This window comes from Callithrix jacchus, chromosome 12 (genome assembly GCF_049354715.1).
Source record: "Callithrix jacchus isolate 240 chromosome 12, calJac240_pri, whole genome shotgun sequence".
NCBI lineage: Eukaryota > Metazoa > Chordata > Mammalia > Primates > Cebidae > Callithrix > Callithrix jacchus.
The window spans coordinates 80,431,920-80,437,919 of record NC_133513.1 but is presented as its reverse complement, the minus strand read 5'-3'; the positions used below and the strand labels follow the sequence as shown (position 1 = coordinate 80,437,919).

The 6,000-nt window shown below is 40.2% G+C and overlaps 1 protein-coding gene across 1 annotated transcript in view; it reads left to right on the top strand.

Moving 5' to 3' along the window:
• The first annotated feature begins 3,168 nt into the window (after nt 1–3,168).
• The window catches only part of ATAD1 (ATPase family AAA domain containing 1), an 87,986-nt gene continuing 85,154 nt past the window's right edge, over nt 3,169–6,000 (top strand). Inside the window, exon 1 of the mRNA XM_078345966.1 lies at nt 3,169–3,329. The gene's annotated coding sequence lies outside the window, so the exon portion shown is untranslated. The remainder of the gene's footprint in view (nt 3,330–6,000) is intronic.

Below are 6,000 nucleotides of genomic sequence, written 5' to 3'. Positions count from 1 at the left end.
AAGGGAGGAAACGGGGAGGGAGGGAGGGAAGGGAAGGAAGGAAATCAAGCAATGAGAGAGACATTGCCGACCTGGATCTAGAGGTTTACAAGTTGATTTCTTTTTTTTTGAGAGAAGGAAAGAAAAAAAAAATAAGTAAAGGAGAGGAAGAAAGAGGAAGAGAAAGAGGGAGAGTAAATGGAAATATTGCTTTATTTTGAAAAAAATTGAGTATTAATAATGGCCAATCAATGTTTCATTTAAACTTATGGATAGGTGTGATGTGGTATTGACAAGAATGTATATTTTGTGTATTTGAAGTGGAGAGCTCTATGAATATTAAGTTTACTTGTTCCGGATCTGAGTTCAAGTCCTTGATATCCTTATTAATTTTCTGTCTCATTGAATCTAAGTCTCGTATCTGGGTATTAGGATCGTTAGCTCTTGTTGTTGCATTGATCCTTTTACCACTATATCTTTGTTGCTTTAAAATCTATTTTCTCCGATACGAGAATTGCAACTCCTGCTTTTTATTTATTTATTATTTATTTTTGCTCTCCATTTGGTTGGTAAATCTTTCTCCATCCCTTTGTTTTGAGTCTTTGTGTATCCTTGCATGTGAAACAGGTCTGGGTGTAAAATGCCATTGGGTTTTGGCTGTGTCTTTTGATTGGGGGATTTAGTCAATTTAAATTTAGGGTTACTGCCATTTGATGTTGACTGGCTGTTTTATCCATTCGTTGGTGTAAATTCTTCTTTATGTTGGTGCTCTTTACTTTTTGGTGTATTTTTAGAAAGGCTAATACTGGTTGTTTCTTTCTGTGTTAATGCTTCTTTCAGAAGCTCTTGTAAAGCAGGCCTGGTGGTAATAAAATCTCTGAGTTCTTGCTTGTTCATAAAAGATTTTATTTTTCCTTCAGTTGTGAAGCTTAGTTTGGCTGGATATGAAATTCTGGGCTGAAGGTTCTGTTCTTTGAGGATGTTGAATATTGGCCCCCACTCTCTTCTGGCTTGTAGAGTTTCTGCTGAGAGATCTGCTGTAAGTCTGATAGGCTTGCCTTTGTGGGTAACATGACCTTTCTCTCTGGCTGCCCTTAGTATTTTCTCCTTCGTTTCAACCCTGGTGAATCTAACGATTATGTGCCTTGGGGTTGCTCTTCTTGAGGAATATCTATGTGGTGTTCTCTGTATTACCTGGGGTTGAATTTTGACCTGCTTTGCTAGCTTAGGAAAATTTTCCTGAATAATATCCTGAAGGGTATTTTCCAGCTTGGATTCATTCTCTCCATCGCATTCAGGTACACCTATCAAACGTAAATTTGGTCTTTTCACATAGTCCCACATTTCTTGGAGACTTTGCTCATTCCTTTTTATCCTTTTTTCTCTAATCTTTTCTTCATGTTTTATTTCATTAAGTTGGACTTTGACCTCTGATATCCCTTCTTCTGCTTGAACAATTCGAGTGTTTAAACCTGTGCATACTTCTCGGAGTTCCTGTATTGTATTCTTTAGTTCCATTAATTCACTCATACTCTGCTCTAAGTTGTCTATTCTCAATAGGATTTCATCAAACCTTTTCTCAAAGTTCCTAGTTTCTTTACATTGGGCTACAACATGGTCTTTTAACTCACCGAAGTTTCTTATTATCCATTCCTTGAAGAGTGATTCTGTCATCAGGATGCGCTCGTTCTCCATCAAGCCTTGTTCCATTGTTGATGTGGAACTGTGATCATCTTTAGAGGGAGAGGCGTTCTGACTTTGAGTATTCTCAGCCTTTTTACGCTGGTTTCTTCCCGTCATTGTAAATTTATCCTCCTGTCTCTTTGAAATTACCAACTTTCAGATTAGGTCTCTTGAGTGGACGTCCAGGTTGTTAGTTCCCAGGGCCAGAGCAGCGGCGTTAAAACTGATGGTGCTTTTCTGCCCAGGATTCTCCTGTCGGGCTTCCTTCTTGTGTCCGTAGTAGGCGACTCTGCCTTCCTGGGGCTCCAAACCTCGGTCAGAAGGGAAACCGGTCCTGTTTACTCTGCGCCGAGCGCTCCCGCGCCGCCGAGGTGTGCTGGGGGCCCGGCCGGTCCTCCAAACCTGTTTACTTTGCTCCGAGAGCTGCCGCGCCAAGGTGCCGGCGGAACCGCTGCACCGGCCACGAGAGTCGCGCTGGCCACCCATGTGTTTCCTCCACTGGGGGATCTCCTGCTCCGTAAGCGACCAGCATTTGTCTGAAAGTGTGGTGTCCTCTAGTTCTCCACGCCTTCCCTGAGAGCTGCAATCCCGGGATGTTAGCGATCGGCCATCTTGGATCGTCCCCCCCCACACCTCTCCCCCCGGTTTTTAATTTTTTTTTTTCTTTTGAGATGATGGAGTCTCACTCTGTTGCCCAGGCTGGACTGTGATGGCACGATCTCAGCACACTGCAACATCCACTTACCAGGTTCAAGTGATTTTCTTGTCTCGGCCTCCTGAGTAGCTGGGATTACAGGCACCTGTCACCACGCCTGGCTAGTTTTGTATTTTTAGTAGAGACAGGGTTTCACCATGTTGGCCAGCTGGTCTCAAACTCTTGACCTCAAGTGATCTGCCTGCCTCAGCCTCTCAAAGTTGCTGGGATTATAGGCATGAGCCACCACACCCAGCTTCTCAGTGGGTTTTTATATGGATTGAGTGAGGGTGTGTGTATTTGTTTGTCTGTGTGTGTGTGTGTGTGTGATCACTTAGGACAACTCTGGCAAACAGAAAGCACTATATAAGTGTTAGCTGTTATTACTGAGTGCAGGTACTCTGTCTAACTCAATTATTCTCTCTTGGCTGCCCTCTCTGACACCTGGCATATTGTTTGATACATGATAAGCTTTCAGTAAAGGCTGAGTGAACGATGAATAACTATCAACACGTAAAAGATAGCAGATAAGAAAATAAATATTTTCCCAGTCCTTCGAGATGTCCCAATAAAATAGTACTTTTAAAATAACTGTATATCTTTTATTAATTATAATTTTATGTCATACCAATGTTTTGGTTAAGAGTCTAAGAAGGCTGCATCTGCCTCTGAATTGCTCTATGGTCAAGGCTTTGTATTGTGAGAACAGCCCAATCATATTGACCTGCCACATTCTTCTCTGAAGTCACATGTCCAGCATTGTGACATGAGCAAGAATGCACACAAACTCTTGATTCCAACTGTTCAAAGTTCTCTGTGGGGACTAGGTTCAGAAGAGGTCAGCTCCCCCATAGACTAGCTTCCCAGAGAATGTCACCAACAAACTAGAAGGATGCTAGTCCCAGCTGAACTGTGCAAAGAGAAAACCAGAACAGGCTCCCCAAGAACTAGCTTCATTCACAGTTGTCAGAAGGTACAGTAACACTTAGAATCAAAACTTCATATAGGCTCTAGTGTAAAGCTTGACAACTCCTACCTACATTTTAGTTTTCATGTCAGTGAAGCAGTTCCTGCTTCCACTGAAGTTTCTTAGAGATTAAAAAAAAAAAATTACTAGGTAAATCTTTGTACCTTTGTACTTCTCATAATGCTAGCAGTATTTTTTACATCTCAGAGAGATGCTCAGTTAACTATTGACAAGCTCAATGACTAAAAGACTACGTACTTTTTCAATTATAAACAAACACATGAATAAAACGTATCAGCTGGATATAATATAGTCCTGAGATAAAAATATCATCATGTATTACTTTACATTATCATGTCATGTTATATTCTTTCTACGCTTTGGTATGGGACATTATGTATGTTCTTTCTCCACTTTGGTACGGGACATTATCTGGAAAGACTTGAATCACTATTTATATTTTTTGTTTCCCAAAGGGAACATCAACAGAGGAAATGTCAAACTTAAGAAATATTCTGTTCCCTGAAGGGGGGAAAAAGAGCTATGAGGCCTTATTAATTACAAATGTAACGTAGTAATATATCGATTTCCTCAGTTGCAGTAGAAATAACCAAAATTCCCTCAAATGTGCACTCCTAATTTTGTTCAAGAGACTAACTTTTCTCTTTTAAAAAAATCCTGATGAAATTATCATTTACTTTTTTCTTTTTCAGAGACAGGGTCTCACTTTGTCACCTAGCCTGCAGTGCAATGGTGCAATCATGGCTCACTGCAGCCTCAACCTCCTAGGCTCAAGTGACCTCCCACCTCAGCCTTCAATTATTTGGGACTACAGGCACACACCACAACACCTGGCTAATTTTTTTACTTTTATTTTTAGAGACAGGGTCTCACTATGTTGCCCAGGTTGGTCTCAAACCTTTGGCTTTAAGCAATCCTCCTGCCTTGTCTTCCCAAAATGTTGGGATTATAGGCGTGAGCCACTGCATCCAGCCTGAAATTAACATTTTCTAATATTTCTCTTTTAATTTTCTCTATGATGGAAGTACCCAAATCATAATTGAGGTTTAATTTCACAGAGTATCCTGATTAACTCTGGAACATGTAACACTTTAGTAAAAGTATAGTGTGGGAGAGCAAAACTACAGTATTTTTATTCTAGAATTGAGGTCAGTAATAATCTTTTTATTCCTAAGTGACTCAAACAGAGTTAATTCATGTCTCTGGCCACCAATGGCAGAGCTAAAGCCTGGCCATGAAGTGAAGGACAATATGGAGAAGTGGAACAGGAATAGGAATGCAGCATACAAGGAAAAGATGGGAGGTGTTGATTGATTTAAAAAAGGTACTACCTTAAGGATTAGCAGCTTCTTTAAATCCTACTACTTCTTTAAATCTACTGATTCATCCAGGTTCACAGATATAAAAACTGTGAGGAAGAGAAAAAGAAAAGGGAATGGATGAGAAGGAAAACATTATTGGAGGAAAAAAAGAAAGAAAGAAGTCTGGTGGAGAGCAATAGAGCATAACATGAAACTGCCTTAGGAACAAAGCTCACTGATCTATTCTAGAGTCTTCGTCCCACTTGAGACAGTAGCCTAGTTCTAGTCCAGTTACACTCCAATTATAAGCACTTGTCCTTCTCTTTTGATGGTCAAGAATTACTGATGTTCTGTTTATTATTAGATGCAAATTTATTTAAAACTACTATCTGCAGAAGACAAGCAAATTCCTTTATCTTCCTTCTACTCATTTATATTTATTCAATAAGATCCTTGTTTCTGGGCTGGGTGCAGTGGCTCACGCCTGTAATCCCAGCACTCTGGGAGGCCGAGGTGGGTGGATCATGAGGTCAAGAGATCGAGATCATCCTGGTCAACATGGTGAAACCCCGTCTCTACTAAAAATACAAAAAATTAGCTGGGCACGGTGGCGTGTGCCTGTAATCCCAGCTACTCAGGAAGCTGAGGCAGGAGAATTGCCTGAACCCAGGAGGCGGAGGTCGCGGTGAGCTGAGATTGTGCCACTGCACTCCAGCCTGGGTAACAAGAGCAAAACTCTGTCTCAAAAAAAAAAAATCCTTGTTTCTTATATTTTAACAGGATGTATGTGAAAGAAATGGACTGTTGGCTCCTACCCATATGTTCTCTTTGAGTCAAGCTTCTCATACAGAAAGAAAAATAATTGGCCAAACAGGGCCTAGGTCACCTAACCTTGAGATTATTTACAGAGAAACATCAAGAAAATTTAGTCAAGCTGACTGAGGACCAAACAATTAAGCAATAAATTAATCCAAAAAGACATATCAAAAAATATATATTTGAAGTGTTATAACTTCATGACACAAAATTTTTGAACCTCTAAAGCTACCCGTCTAGTTTTGGGGGGTTGTTTCTATTTCTGTCTAGTAATTCAGCTAAGTATAATTTGTTATAAATCTTGCAGAGAACATATACAGGTAGAATTATAAGGAAAAGTAGTGATGAATTGAGAAGAATGATGCAATATGTAGTACCATGAATTTTCATGAATATGTTGGCAATTGCCTTCATTTGCTCAAGATGCCAAAACAAAATACCATAGACTGGATGGTGAAAACAGCAGAAATCTACTTTCTCACAGTTTGAGAGGCTGGGAAATCCCGAATGAAGGTGCCAGCTAATTTATTTCCTGGTGA